The sequence below is a fragment of the Humulus lupulus genome, chromosome 9 (genome assembly GCF_963169125.1).
Source record: "Humulus lupulus chromosome 9, drHumLupu1.1, whole genome shotgun sequence".
Classification (NCBI taxonomy): domain Eukaryota; kingdom Viridiplantae; phylum Streptophyta; class Magnoliopsida; order Rosales; family Cannabaceae; genus Humulus; species Humulus lupulus.
This window is the reverse complement of record NC_084801.1, coordinates 157,745,929-157,762,614: the sequence shown is the minus strand read 5'-3', so window position 1 is coordinate 157,762,614 and position 16,686 is coordinate 157,745,929. Positions and strand designations below refer to the sequence as shown.

Sequence of the window (16,686 nt, the reverse complement as noted above, 5' to 3'; positions counted from 1 at the left end):
ACTCAAATGATACAATCAGTTAGAATATTAACCACTCAGAATTGAGATTGAATTGACATATGGTCAACTATATGATATGACTAGAATAGATAATAACGGTATGTTTACTTATCTTATCAACTGTCAATATCGGTCCAGTCCGATGTAACAAATACATCCGATCTTATCTACTTTGCTAATGTTCTGGAAAGAACATAACACTATAATGTGTAAGTAGTTCATATCGTAGATTGGCAAGTCAGTGTAAATCCGGTGCACTGACTAATCTTAGGACTAACTTATTTTGAACATATAATCATATTTATATTCCACTGTGATTACGTCACTATAAATAAGATTAGCTATATGCTCGGGATTTAATAGAAGTTTATATTAAACAAATAATCATGAAAATAAAACATGTGAGCAAAGTGATTGACCAAGTCAAAAAATGATTTCTATTCTTTTCTTGATAATAAAATGAGATTACAAAGAATTTGGGTTTTAATTAGGGTATAAAACCGCAACAGTGACATCATTCTCTACTGGTATCACTTCACCTTCAGCATCCTTAAAATATCATTTCCTACCATGCATTTCCCAAACACCGTTGTAAGAAACAAATACGTAAACAGTAGAACCTGAAATAAAAAAACACAAATACAGTTAGCTGAAAAACAGATGGTAGGAAATGGTATTTTAATGATGCTGAAAAACATGACCATCGAGCTTGCATTGAACCTGCATCGAGCATGCACGAAATAGTGAGAATGCACATTACCATCGAGCTTGCATCGAGTAGCTATCGAGTAACCATCGAGCACAACATGCAACGTAAAAAAATATGTGCCATCGAGCTTGCATCGAGCAGGCATCGAACATCCATCGAGCATGAATGAAATAGTGATAATGCACATTACCATCGAGTACCCATCGAGTAGGTATCGAGTACCCATCGAGTACAACATACAACGTAAAAAATGATGTGCCATCGAGCTTGTATCGAGCAGGCATCGAGCATCTATCGAGCATGCATGAAATAGTGAGAATGCACATTACCATCGAGTACCCATCGAGTAGGTATCGAGTACCCATCGAGTACAACATGCAACGTAAAAAATGATGTGCCATCGAGCTTGCATCGAGCATCTATCGAGCATGCATGAAAAAGTGAGAATGCACATTACCATCGAGTAGGTATCGAGTACCCATCAAGCAGAACATGCAACGCTAAAATTGGTGTGTCATCGAGCCTGCATCGAGCAGGCATCGAGCACAACACTAACCCAGAAAATTCCCAAAAAACGCAGATCGACAAAAAACCAGAAAAAACCCAAAAAAATGTACAAATATTGCTCAGATCTATTCAAAATGCTCAAAAAGTTTAAAAGGAAACATTACTAATCCAAGTATTTAATAAAAAATTGCTTACCCATTAAATTTTTCTCCAAGATTTCTCAACCCTTACTTTGGTCTACAAATGGCTTTCTTAGTGGCGGTCCCAAGCTCTACTGTGGTGCTCTTAGTGGTGGTGTGAGGTGAGGTGAGGTGAGTGAGAGTGAGGAAGAAACAAGAAGAAGGAAGAGAGGACGAAGGAAGAGAGGGGGAGGGAAGAGAGGACGAAGGAAGAGAGGGGGAGGGAAGAGAGGAGATAGTTGTTTTTAGGGGTATTTTGGGTACTAGCAAAAATTTTGGCATTATTTTGTAATGTTAAAAATACCTAGCATTATTTTGTATTACACCATACTATTAAGCATAAAAAGTCAAATTTCCCTTTATTTTTTATCAAGTGATTGAAACTCTTTTTCTTCATTAAATTCATCAAAGGACATTGCGAGAAACATTAGAAACTAAAAGTAGTTGATGCATGTATACTACTCTACATTATGATTTTTTCTATTCTTATTTTATTTTTATTATTAATTTCTTTTTAAATATTATTGCAATTTATATACATGTCATGTAATTATGTAAATATATATATGTCTATATGTTTATATTGTGTTTAGAAATCATATATATATATAGATTATTGATATAAATATATATATATACTATAGAATTATAATCCATTCTATTATATATATTTTTTTAAAAGAAAAGTGAATAATTTTTTATTAAAATTATAGACAATGTTTTGCCATAATTTTGTAAATACATTTATGTCATACATTATATTAAACATCTTTTATTTATTTTTATGATATTACTTATTAATTTAAAATGTATATAATAATTAAAAATATAATAAAAATAAATACATATATTAAATAAGCATGTTTATAACTTTAAAAATACATTGTACGTTGCTCTACCTAGTATATAAAATATACATTTCCTTAGTGATATTTTTAGCTTGATAAATTAAATATATAAACACATGCTTACAACATATGATATCACTACACACACGTCATAGCACATATGCTACTTGTGGATATTAATAATGTTTGTTTGAAGCATATCCTTTTAACAAGTGGAAATAAGTGAGTCATAAATTCACAATCATAGTTGAATAAACATATAAAATATATACCCTAATCATCTCATCTACCTTGGACGGATTTCATAGTTCGGCATTATATAAATATATATCCCAACCATTTTGGAATGGTCAATTTCTTTTTTTCTTGTTCTTTATTATTATTATTTTTAAAATAGCAATTTGCATGTTTTTCTTGTACAAGTTTTTCTTTTTCTTTGGAGTATTTGATGTTGATTTTTTAACCATAAGTTTAATATAATTTATAGAGTTGATACTAAACTTCATTATTACATAAATCTTAACAGGTGATATAATTCAGGAACTAACAATACTAGATATTTTTTTCTTTATTATTATTATTATTATATCCTTTTAAAACTATGAATGTATATGGGAACAAATTTTGGTTTCATGTATGCCTAAAACAGTGATAATACAAATATACACGAATTTATATGTCACACTCATCAATAATACAAATTTCTACACAATCGTATTTAAGTGGACTATTGAAGAAAATTTTGAACTCAACAACATAAATACTATTTAAGTAGCACACATAATTGTGTGCAAGGGAATATTTTGAAGTTTAGTTCAAACTAATAATAAAGAAAATTAGAATAATTTTGGTAATGATCATTGACTATGAATTACATTTGGTATATAACATTGTAATGTTGATGGGCTCGTAGTGTCTTGTTCAGCTTTGTAGGCCCATATATAGATAGTTAAATATACATGGGGTTTTTATTAGAGGAAATTGCATTATATATGAGATTTTTAATAGAGTGTGCAAAAATATGGTTTTTAAAAAAAAAAAAAGTTAATCTATGGCTTTTTTTAAGAATTTTCACTTTTATGGGTTTATTTTCCCATATTTTTGTATAAAAGTTGGTTTATGCCATAGTTTTACTCTTAATCAAATTTGGAAGGGTATGTTTGTAATTTGATTATTATTTTTTTAGGTTATTTGTTTTTTTATATGACTAATTTTATAGTAAATTTTTCTTTGGTTGTTTTGCAAATTTTTTTTGTAATATGAATTGTTTTTTAAATTATTATTTATTTATTATAAACATGTTTTTTTTTTTAAGATTGTACATTTTTTTTTTCAAATCCTGGGTAGGGAAACTAGTTACTTGATTGATCTTAAAAAAAATCCTAGAGCTAGGTTAAATAACATGCACTAGGAGGGGTAACTAGTTATCCTGAGATGAGTAACTTTCTGCCATAAGAGGGATAACCAGTTACCTAAGAGGGGTGACGAGTTACTCATATTAAATATGAAAATAAACATCAAATTTGAAGGAAAAAATGGAAGAACACTTCATTAAAAAAGGAAGAAGAAGTAACTATGATTGTAGTAACATAAGTAACTAGTTACCATAAAGAAACCATAAATACACACACACCAGAACGTGAAAGTAACCAGTTACCCTCAGAAATATACATACAAAGAATGTGAAGGTAACCAGTTACCCATTCACGTTTTCATATTTTTATTAGTTTTCTTTCCAAATTTTGGTATTCCTATAAGTCTTACAATAAAAAGAAAATGCTGAAAAAATTGATTTGAATTTTTTTTACATATAGTGGAAAAAACTATTAAAAAAAATTACAATAATAAAAGATAATAAATAAAAATAATAGTAGAATATTTATGTAATGTTAAAATATATGTGTGAAAAAAATGAAAAAAAAAAGAATGAGAATGAGAAAAGAATAAGAACAAAAATGAAAAAAAAACAAAAGAAATGATTAATGAAAAAAAATAGATGAATAAATAAGAATGAAAAGAAGAAGAAAAATAATGGAAAAATGAAAAGAAAAACAAAATATGAATGAAAAAATTGGTAGAAAAAAAATGGAAGAAGAAAAAAAAAACTCATATGTGTGAAAAAAGAAAAAAAAATGAAAGGAGAAAATAATAAATACAAAAATGAAGAAAAAATAGTGTTGACCGCATTTTTGGCCAACGACGTGAGAACGTAAAAAACAATAAAGCCTTCAAGAGAAATTAAACGACACAGACGATTTTATAAAGAAAGTAAATAACACACGCAATTTTTATAGTGGTTCAACCCCAATATGCTGGTAATAGCCTAATCCACTTAGAGTTGTGATTATAGATCTGTACTCAAGATCAGATGAACTGAGCCAACTGAGTTTCTTCAGTACAGATTACAAGAATACAAGAATTCTTTCAGATACAAGCACTTTCTCTCTCTAGAAAACTTAGACCCAAAATTTCCCCCCAAAAAGTCTAAAAAGAATCAGCAGCCCATTTTCTAATCCCATAAGCCATATATTTATAGGCTTAGAATTATACATCTGTTATCCCCTAGAATCGAGATATTTCATTATATTTATTATATTTAAATTACAAAAATATTCAAAATGTAACAGAACACCCAATTTGTGAGAAGGATGAGAGATTCCCGCGTATGCCAAGACCGATTCTTGTTGAAGCCGTTTCTGGGAATCTTGACGTAGTCTGTTCTACCTGGTTGATGAATATCACCTTCTGGTCGGCCATACCTCTACTGGACAGTCACGCACTTGGCTGGTAGGACACGCACTCCTCTTAGGGGTGCACACGGGTCGGATTTTCGGGTTTCGGGTTCATCGGGTTCGGGTTTTGCGGGTTAAGAAAAATGGTACCGAAACCGATCCGAAATTTTCGGGTTTTTTCGGGTTCGGGTTCACTCGGGTTCGGGTTTCATTTCGGGTTTCATTTCGGGTTGGCTGGGCCATTTGTGATTTTGGGCCGAAAATCCCAAATTTGCAAAAATGCCATTTTTTTTCAAAAATACCATCTTTTTCCAAAAAAATATGGGTGTTTATTTGCTAAAAAAAAACATGGTGAGTTATAATAGTAATTCGTGGTAGAAGTTTCTTAACAGATACAAAACAAATTATATATACATATATATATTGATGAAAAAATCGGCTCATCACTAAATACAAACACATATATAGTATATACTAACAGAGTTACAGAAATAAAACATATATATACATATATATATATATACTAAATGTAAACTTCAGATGATTTATTGCGAGGTGAGGCGTGCCGCTGGTGGTGGCCGTGCGATCTGGTCTGGGGGTGTCGCCGCCGCGTGAGTGCTGAGGGTGAGGGAGGCTCTCGTCTCGATGGGTCGGCGGCAGTCATCTCGAACTTGATGGGTCAACCCTTGAGGAGAGGTGAGGAGGCTGCTGTGCTGAAGCTTGAAGTTCAGGGAGGCTGCTGTGCTGAAGCTTGAAGTTCAGGGAGGCTTCTTGAATGAAATGAAAGAGAAGAAGAAAAAAAAAGGGTCGGGTAGTTTACTTATGGTTCAGTCACTTTAGTTCAATTTTTTCATTTTTTTTTTAAAAATTTTTGGTCGGGTTTCGGGTTACACCCGAATCCGACGGGCTTGATTCTTAAACCCGAACCCGACCCGATATATTTCGGGTTCGGATCGGGTTATACCCGAATTTGACGGGTTTTCGAAAAAACGGGTTTTTCGGGTTCGAGTCGGGCGGGTTTTGCTGGTTTTCGGGTTTTGCGGGTCCCGTGTGCACCCCTAACTCCTCTGGTCTAACATGGCACACTGGTTTAACATGCCATATCTCGTCTAACATGGCACTCTGGTCTAACATGCCATATCTCGTCTAACATGGCACTCTGGTCTAACATGGCACACTGGTCTAGCATGACATTTTTGGGCAGCAAAGTCATTACTGGGCAGCAATGTCATTCCTAGGCAGCAATGTCACTCCTGGTCGGATGCAATAACTTGACTGGTCGGTCATGACACCTCTCAAGCAGTCAAAACTCTTCATCAATCTACCGGGTCACTTTATCACAACTCTGAGTCAATGTATTTATTGACTATTTAATGTGTCTTTTACGGACCATGTACTGCCACTTGTCACCTCTATTTCAACGTCATCGAACTCCAATTTTTGGGGATAACAAATAGAATGAAAAAAAAAATAAAAAAATATGAAGAAAAAAATAGATAAATAAATAAAAATGAAAAAAAGAAGAAGAAGAATGAAAAAATGGAAAGAAAAAAAGATGAAGGAAAAAATAAGTAGAAAAAAAAAAGAAAAAGGAAAAAATGAAAGAAAAAACAAGTAAGGAAAAAAAAGAAAAAATAAAAATAAAATGATGGAAATTTTTTTTTAAAAAAAATTACTTTCAAAATCAAAGAAAACATAATTATAATAAAAAAAATGTGACATTTCCATATTTTAGTTAGCTATTAATTGTGTTTTCCATATTTTAATTTTTTCTTTAATAAATTTTCCATACAAATTAAGAAAAGTATAACTCTCATATTTTTACACATTAAAAGTATAAAAGCCATATTTTTTAAAAATTCCCTTTCTATTACCTATCAAAATATATGGTCGATTGAATTTTTTCTACTTGTTCAGATTTTATAGGACTTTTTTTTTTCTTTCTTTTTTGTAATTAAAGTTTTACAAATCATTTAACTTTCTAAAATAAAAAGATGTCATTCAACACACGAAACAAGAAAAGGGCAACCACCTCTTACACATTCATCGATCATTATCTATAACTCCAACATCGATCATATCCTCTCCTTTGATCACGTCATCCTCTCCTTCTATAAAGCCTCTAATAAATTAATAAATAAAATGCAAAATCTAGCTTTAAATCCACAAGATTCATTAACAATTTCAATCGATTATATGTTATCTAATACCAGAATTAATTGATCAGCAGTTTTAGTTTTAGTAGAAGGATACTAACAATCAAATTCTAGATTAAATTTAAATATGAAATTGTCTTTTTTCTGAAATTTGGAAATCCCGTCACAGCAACTAGTTACCACTTTTATCAGTTTCAGAGTAGTAACCGATTACTAGTTTCCGAAAAAAAGTGGTTGTTACTATTACTGTAACATAATAAGAATTGGTTACTAAATTTTTTAGTAATTAAATATTAGCTAATTACTAATTTTATTCTTAGTAACTAGTTACTACTATGTTACTTTCAAATTAGTAACCACCATTTTTTTTTGTTGAAGACTAGGAAATGATTTCTTCTCTGAAATTGAGAAAATGGTAACTGGTGACTACTATGAAACTAAGAAAAGTAGTAACTGATACTGTGATAGAATTTTCAGATTTTAGAAAAATAAATTTCATATCTAAGTTTCAACCATGAAGTCTATTGTAAGCTTTGATTCTTTTGTTGAATTTGCAGATCGACTCATTCTGTTATTGACTCGCTAAACATAATAATTGAAAATGGAGAACAATAAAAATAGAAGAAGAAGAACATAGAAAACATAAGAACTTGGAAGAAGAAAAATCTAAAAAATTACAGTTACAAAATATTTAATTTTTTTTTTTATGTATGATAACATATTAAAATATGTTTCTAACATTAAAAAACAGTTGGGAGATAGGGAGATTACACCACCACAGTAATAAGAATCTACACACAATAACACTTGACAGAGCCCAAGAAAAGATTGAGATAGAGATATGCAAATCCTAGTCGTAGAACAAACAAAACTCCTTATTTTTCTTGCAAACTTCAAACCCTTTGTTTAAAACACCACTTGAATCATTTTGATGAAGAGAATCAAACACAAGATTTATACACGGGATGTATCATTGTCCAAATTCTTTATTTCCTAGCTCTTTTGGATGCTTGAACAAGCCTTGAAATTCACAAAGACAATCACTTTCTTTATGAATTTCTTGGAGAAAACTTTTTATCTTGAGAGCTAGAGAGAGAGAGAGAGAGGTTAAAGAGAGATTTGAAAGAGTGATCAAGTCCATCAAACCTCTATGAGAATCATTTTATAGTATAGGCACCATCATTAAGTCAAACCAATAGGATTAGTGTAATGCCCCAACTCCAGGGACCGCTACAGTGCACATTGCAAACAGTGCTAAACTCGCTAATCGAGTCGTTTGGCCATAAACGTGTAACTAAGTATGATTAGCGGTTTAGGGGTTAAAAACTTTGGTTAAGATATAACGTTTCACTAGAACGTTTACTGTATACATTAGGATCCCAAAAATATAATTTAGAGTCTATTACAAGAAAGTGTTTACAACAGGCTGTTCTAAGCGGCAAAACAGGGTTCAGCCCTAGTTCCACTTTCAAACCTCGCCCAAGTATTGGTCGAGCAGCTGCATATGTACATGTCATCACCTAAGCTCTCCAACTCAAGGATGGTCGAGCTTTCTTTTGCCTTTACCTGCACCACAAAGCACCCGTGAGCCGAAGCCCAGCAAGAAAACTCATATGCTCATAAACAGTCATATCATGATATCAAATCATATCTGGCATGCCTAGCAATCATAGCTCAATTCAGAATGCAAATGGATTCCAACAAATGCTGGGGTATCCAGGATAAGAAATCCTGGCCTTCTGATTGGAGGACTATCAAGTCAATCCTAATCAGATGAGTGTCGCAACACTTGAGGTTCTGGTAAACCATACTGAGCGACCGACAAGCGAGTCACTAATTCAAATGGAAGGGTGGCTGTTGGGTAAGCCTCTAACCTTCAAGCGCTTATAATGTTCATCGACCCTTGAGGGGTGGCTGTTGGGTAAGCCTCTAACCTCCAATAGGTTCTGGTAAACCATTCTGAGTGACTGGCAAGCAAGTCACTAATTCAAATGGAAGGGTGACTGTTGGGTAAGCCTCTAACCTTCAAGCGCTTATAATGTTCATCGACCCTTGAGGTCGGTCTGGCATTAATGCTCTTTGAGTCATTCAATGCTGATAGTCGATTAGATCTAATCTTTGATGGCTTGCGTGATACACGCTAAGGCCGTTCCGACTAGTGAGTCAGCGGGATGTGACCAGTGCCCAGTACCACTGCCGAACTTGACTAGTGAGTCACAGCTTCACAGTTGATACCAACACCTTTGCCAAATCTGACTAGTTAGTCAGTTCCATGCACAGGTAAGCAATGCTATCAATGTGTATCATATGCCAATTATCCAAGAATAGGGCATTCAGCATGCTTACTAAACAGTTGCTGGCATAATTACGATCATGCACAAACACAGAGACTCAAGCTCTGACCAATCTCATATTCATCGTTCATGGCATGCCCTAATCACATGTTTCTCGTGCATCACATGCATCACACTTAGTCATCCAGCATGCCTCAATAATAACCATATGCAAATGGGCAAAGCTGCCAAGCATACACTATGCTATCAATGTTCACATTCAACATCCAACATGCATCAATCACAGCCATGCATGTCACATATGGGGTGCAGTTTTCTTACCTTGGGTTCGAGCAAGAGTTAATAAAAGAAACGACCTTTGAGAACGATCAGTCCTTTGGTCCTTTTACGGTCACCTAGTCATAACAAAAAATATAGGATACCATCAATGAAAATGAAATCAAAGGTTTCCAAACCAATATCTAGCCTCCGGGACATCAATCCACACTTAACCGGGTAGTAGGACCGACCCCGAGGCCTTAAGCTAGCATCCCCAAGTCAAAAACCTATTTTTGGCCAAATCTGCCCTGATGGGTCGCGGCTCACCATAGCCATGCCGCAGCTCACCCTCAGACAGAGGCAAAAACTTGGCCAGAAGCACACTCAAGCCGCGGCACGCCATAGCCAGGCCGCGGCACATTACGCAAACCAGCAACAGTCAGATTTTCTTCCCCTGCGTTTCCCTCGAAACCAAACCTTCAAACCAGTCCCAAACCTCAACCTAATACCCAATTCAACCACCAAACATCATCTACAACTCACCCTCATCAAAACCCAAGTTAAACATCAATTAAACTTCCATTAATTCCAACTAACCACCAAGAGATCACAAGCTGAAACTTAAAAGAAAACAGAGTATAACCAGACTTTCATGGCTGAGTTTCCTTACCTCAAGCTCGGTTTTCAAACCCCTTCAATGGCTAAATCAAGTCCCTAAGCCCAAACCTTGATTTCCTAGCTTGTTACCTCAAGTTGGCTCTCAAAATTCCAAAGGAAGAAAGAAGGAGAATGGTGTACGGCATGATGCTCTGTTTTGGTTCTGTTTTCCTACAGCCTTAAAGACCATATAAATCCAATCCAATGACCAAAATACCCCTAGGTCACTTAAGGTTCCTAAAGCCACCCTAAGGAAAAAATTGTTCTTTCCAACCTATACCGTTAATTATAATTAACGCTCCCCAATTCCCGCTAATCTCAAAATTATCAAATACCAATAATTCACATCCCGTTACCCTTTAATTCCCGGCAACGCTCTAATCACCAAATTACCCCGAGACTCACTCCGAGCCCCGAACTTAATCTCGTTATGACTAGACCGAATACTTGCGTTCCCATGATCGTCTCATGTCGAATGGCTCGAACTAATCCACATATAATATGGTAAAATTTATAATTCACCCATATGCATGAAATTACACAATCACGCCCCCAACGACCAAATTACCAAAATGCCCTTGTAATTAAAATATGAGCCCACATGCATGTATTCACCATCATATAATAATATAATTCACATAAACATGCATATAATCATTAAATACCATAATAAATCAATTATGGCTCTCCCGGCCTCCTAATCAAGGTCCTAAACCTTACTAGGAAATTTGGGGCATTACAATTAGAGCTTTTGAACACATCATTTGGAGCTTATAATACATGTCTATACATACACGTCAAGTGATGCATCGCCTGACTATAGGCGATGTATCGCCTGCCAAGCGATGCATCGCCTACTAGCAGAAGATGTGTCGCCAATTGCGATTTGCCAAACCATAAGGTTTTAGGTGATGCATTGCCTTCAATGAGGCGACACAACGCTACACAAGCAGGTTCAACTTCTCAAAAGTGACCTTAGACACCTCCAAATGCTCCCAAACTTTTTGGGAATTCTTAGATACCTCAATTTATCACTTTGGGCCAAAAAATACAAATTTTAAATGCCTACAACAAAAAGTCAAATTTCACATCGTCACTATGTAAAACCATATAGGGTTTTACACCTAGCTTTTGTAAGACCACTTAGACTTTGTATTTTAACCAATCCTAATAAAAAATACCTTCAGGAGATAAATGAGGAAAGCGTCCCCATGAGTCAGAGTGAACCATTTGTAAGGACTGGGTAGTTTTGAGAGATGTAGTAGAGAAATCCATTTGATGGTTTTTACCATATTGACAAGCACCATAAAAGGAAATAACAGACTTAGAACAAGAGATATTAACATTAGTGAAAACTTTATTCAATACAATGCTAGAGGGATGTCCAAGTCTACAAGGTAGCAATATAAGAGGACGAGGAACATGGGGAATTACAAGTAGAAGACTGAGTACAATGAGTAGCAATATTATTTATTGTATTTGAACAAGTAAGAAAAACATTATAATGCTGAGAATAGAGTTGTAAATGTGGGTAGGCTCGGCCCACATTTTTGTGCCTCCGAATAATTCGGGCCGAGCCCGTATTCAATTTGTGCTGGGTCGGGCCGACCCATTTTTGAAAGTGTAGGTCCAGCAAGGCCCATGGGGTCAGCCCATGTCATGCTCGTGCTGTGTCGGGCCCAAGTCAGCCCAGCCCACTTTCCTTATTCGGGCTGGCCCACTTTCTATATTTGGGCCTACTTTTAGGCTCATTTTATTATTGCCAAAAAATGTGAGGATGAGGAATTGAACCTTCCACCTCCTCTCTAACAATCAATGGACTTAACACCAATCCAAATACATTTCTTTGTTTAAATTATAATTTTAGATATTTTTATATACTTTTAAACAATACTTTACACAAAATTATATCAAAGATAATTATTAGAATTTGAATACCTACTAATAAATGTTAAAAAAATTTAACTCACAAATCTTAAAATAAATTAATATAATTATAAAAATATAAACATTGAGAAAATTAAGACTTCTATTATCATTTTAATTTATAGATAATTGACAAATAAAAATTTATTATCATTATTAATGTCAACATATCGGGTTTTTTATCGTGTCGTTCTTTCGGGCTAGTTTGTTCGTGCTTTCGTGTCGTGCCTTCGGGCTTGTCGTGTCGTGCCGTGCTCAGGCCCATGTCATGTCGTGCCAAATTTCAATTCGTGTCGTGCCTGGCCCAAGCCCATATTTTTTCGTGTCGTGTCGTGCTCGTGCCTCTCGAGGTCGTGTCGGTTTCATGCCGTGCTAGAAAGCCCGGCCCGTATTTACAGCTCTAGCTGAGAACATGACTCTGAAGTAGCTTGGCCAAGAAAACTCAAAGTTGAAATAGGGAGACTCAACTAATATAAGCCTTCATGAAGTTTGCTCTGAAGAAGTACCTGTTTGGCGACGTTATCCTTAACAAAGCAAGTGTGAGAGGTGAACTCAATAAACACATTTTTGTCAAAAGTGAATTTAGAAATGCTAATGCTCTACCACGCTTAAGCCGGCCTGGTGGGCCTAGACTAAAAAATCTGTAATCACGTTATACACTTGTACTATAGCTCCATTAGAGAGCAATTATGCTTGTATCCTTATTAGGCCTGGATTAGTTCGACCCAAGCTACATGACCACCTATAAATAGGGCCATTAGTGCACTGTAGCAAAGGATCCGACTTTTCATGCATGCAAAAACGTTGCTGAACTTGCTGAAAACCTCCACTGATAAACTCTCTAAAGCTCAGTGACTCGTGGACTAAAGCTCATTAACGCCCCAACCACGTAAAATACCTTGATCTTGTTTATTTCCTTCCTTTAATACTAGCTCTTATTTCTTGATATATTTATTGTTTCTGAAAAACTCACTAAACACCTCCAATAGCTCATACACTTCAGTAGCGTTCTTACTCATAAAAGCTCCTCCTGCTACAACGTCTATTATTGTGCGAGTAGCACCGCACAATCCATTGTAAAAAATGTGGACTAACATTCACTTCTCTATTCTGTGATGAGGACACTTTCTCAGTAGTTCCTTGAACCTTTCCCGAACATCATACAATGATTCTTCGTTATTCTGATAGAAATTATTGATCTCACCCCTAAATTTTGCAGCTTTGGTTGGTGGAAATAACTTAACAAGGAATTTCTAAGCTAGCTCTTCCCTGGTATTGATAGAATTCGATTGAAGGGAGTTCAACCAGCTCTTGGCTCTATCTCGCAGCAAGAATAGGAATAACCTCAGTCGAATGGCATTGTCACTCACCCCATTGTATTTGAAAGTGGCACATAGCTCCAGAAAATTAGCTAAGTGCATATTAGGATTTTCTGTGGGGAGTCCACCAAACTGCACTGTGGACTAGACCATCTGAAGGATAACCGACTTTATTTCGAAATTGTTGGCAGTAACAGATGGTGCTCTGATGCACGTTTGCACTCCTGTGACGGTAGGAAGTACATAATCTTTGAGTGTGCGTGCATCTTGGCCTTTGCCCTAAGCGACATCAGCATTAGCAACATTACTGATGGGTGTTGTATGCCGTATCAAATTTAAATATATTTATTCCTTATTACTCACTAAATTATTAGTAAAGTGGTAGTAAGGGTCGAGCCCACGATGACTATTATTCAATTTATCATTCAAAATAAAAACAAGAATTAAATAGGGGATTTTAGTTTTAAAAACTGAAAACATAAAATGAAATAAATATCAACGATTAAATAACTAAGGATATAACGATATTAAAGAAATAGTCAAGAATTACTCTCCACATTTGACAATCAATCTATCAACAATGACGAATAATATTCCTTATTCCCAATTAAACTATTAACCTCGCAAATAACACTTAAGCAGTCAATTATCTCAGTTTCCCTATTATACTTAATTTAAGTTGAACACTCTTAATTAACCCTTTTTACCCAGCAATAAACCCATTAAGCATGGGATCTATTTAACCTAGTAAAATCATTACACTCTATGGAAACAGGTTAATCTAGGCATTCATTAAGCATGCAATTCATTTAACCTAGGTTCTATTGTTCATCACAATCAAAATACATGTCACAATACTCTAATTGCAATTTATCACTCTACTTAGGATCCTAAACTATTAGGTGAATAGAAATCCTATGATGATAGTAAAACAATGCAAAACCCTAATTAGTAGCCATCTAAACAAGATTTTACAAGATTCATAAAATTCAAATAGAAAAATAGAAGCAATTTAATATAAGGGAATAGAAGGAATAAAATTCATCAATGCATTCAAGATCTCATGTCTAGGGTTTTGAAATAACCCTCAACTATAAAGAAAACTACTCCATAATCATATTCATATTCATAAACATAAATGTCCAATGAAAATAAAAGAGTTTTGAGAAGAAAGAAAAAATAGATTGAAGAATGTTATTGCTGATGTCTTTTCTCCTTCCGTGCTCCTCTAGACTCTAAAATTCACAATCTAAAGTTGTATTCAAAGTTAACCCTAATCCCTTTTATAGCCCACCAAAAATTACATTTAAAAATTGAAATTTAAGGAAAAATCGATCTTTGGCCGCGACCAGTGTTTCTTGGCGACCGTAGCCACTAGAAAATGTATTTTCCAGAAAATTGGGCTCCGGGCGCGGCCTGGGACATTGCTGGCCGCCACTACGTTCTCTCTCCCAGACCGCGACCTGAAATAAGGCTGACCGCGGCCGTATAAATTTTCCCATTTTTCGGTTTTCTTCTACTGCAATGACTGAAAGTATTTTAACCATAACTTCCTCGATATAACTTGGAATTGGACGATTACAAAAGATATGGAAAGCTAAGAAAAAGATCTAAAACTTGTATTTCTTAAAATATTTCCAAAAGAATATTGGAAAATTAAAAAAATCAAGTGTGAAGTTTCAGACTTGTAATTCCGAGTTTAACCATTGCTTGTAAAACATCTCAAATTCATTATTTTTCATCCAAATGTCTTGAAAATTCTTAAAACACAAAATAAAATAATTAAACATAAATAAATAAATAATCAACTGCATAATTATAGAAGAATAATGAATTAAAAATAGACAAATTTGGTACTTATCAATTACCCCCATTATCACCCATAATGTTCACTGCTTTTTGTATTCTTCGGTTCCACTTACAAGTTTTCTCTCTCTCAAGATTTATAGGAACTAAATTGTCAACTCCTCTTCTACTGTGCTTATGACACTAGTACCTAAAATAAAGATCATAAAGTGCACACAAACAAAATAAGAACAAATGATCAAGTAACAAACCAAATTAGAAATAAAATTAAATGTTTTGATATTAATAATATTTCAGTCTCCGACAACGGCGCCAAAAACTTGTTGCAAAAATTAAGCTACACCAGTATACGTAATCACAATTGTAGTAATATTCAGTAAATCCAATTATCGTCCCACGAAGACTGAATTATAAATTATCAAAAAATTATTCTTTAGTTTCTATTTGGCTAACAGAATTTGGTTTTATAGAGTTTAGAAATAAAAACATAAAGGAATGTAAAAATCAAAAGTAAACACAAAGAAATAACATAAGAATTTAATCAAGAGTAACAGCAATTAGGAATTTTAATCTCATCAACTATTCACTCTAATATCTACTAATGCAAGATTCATAATATTTCTTCTTTCTTAAGATAGTGAGTTTACTAAAATATTTTATATTTAGTTTATGAAATATAAAATTCAACCTAAATGAGAATTTTCTATATTTCTATGACAAATTCACATAAAGGAAGCATTAAGACTGAAAACTCAAAAACTACACAAATAACTATGATACTCTCGTTCAAAATTGAATTTATGTCTAATCAATTATAGCATATTCAAATCTCACTTTTCAGATTTTAATTCAAACTCATAGAATATGTAAAAAGATGGTCAATCAATCATATATTATAACCACAAATTGAACTGGTCTTAATGGAGAAGAAGAAATCATAAACTTTACATTAATTCATAATAGATGTTCAAGAGATTCAATTAAAAACCCTAAAACTGAAATTAGTTCATCAACATAGCAATAGAATCCATAATACTAAGTTGAACATAAAGAAAATTAAAGAAGAAGAAAAAGAACTGTAGATTCAATCTTTGAAATTGCTCCCCAAAATGTTCTCCTTGCCTCCTCTGATGAAAAACCTGACTAAAAATCACACTCAGTCTCCACTCTATTAACAACCCTAATGAATTTTTATGAAAAGACCCTTTTACCCCACTCAAAATGTTTGTTTTCGTCATTCGTATAGACAATAGCGCAGGGCCGCTAGTTTGGTGGTGCTGGTGTACTTGTGAAAT

At 34.1% G+C, this 16,686-nt stretch overlaps 1 non-coding gene across 1 annotated transcript; it reads left to right on the top strand.

The window, feature by feature from the left end:
• Positions 1-13,373: 13,373 nt before the first annotated feature.
• On the top strand, positions 13,374-13,480 carry LOC133802937 (small nucleolar RNA R71). Its single transcript, XR_009877680.1, has one exon. It is a non-coding gene; the product is annotated as a small nucleolar RNA R71 (small nucleolar RNA).
• The last annotated feature ends 3,206 nt before the right edge of the window (positions 13,481-16,686 follow it).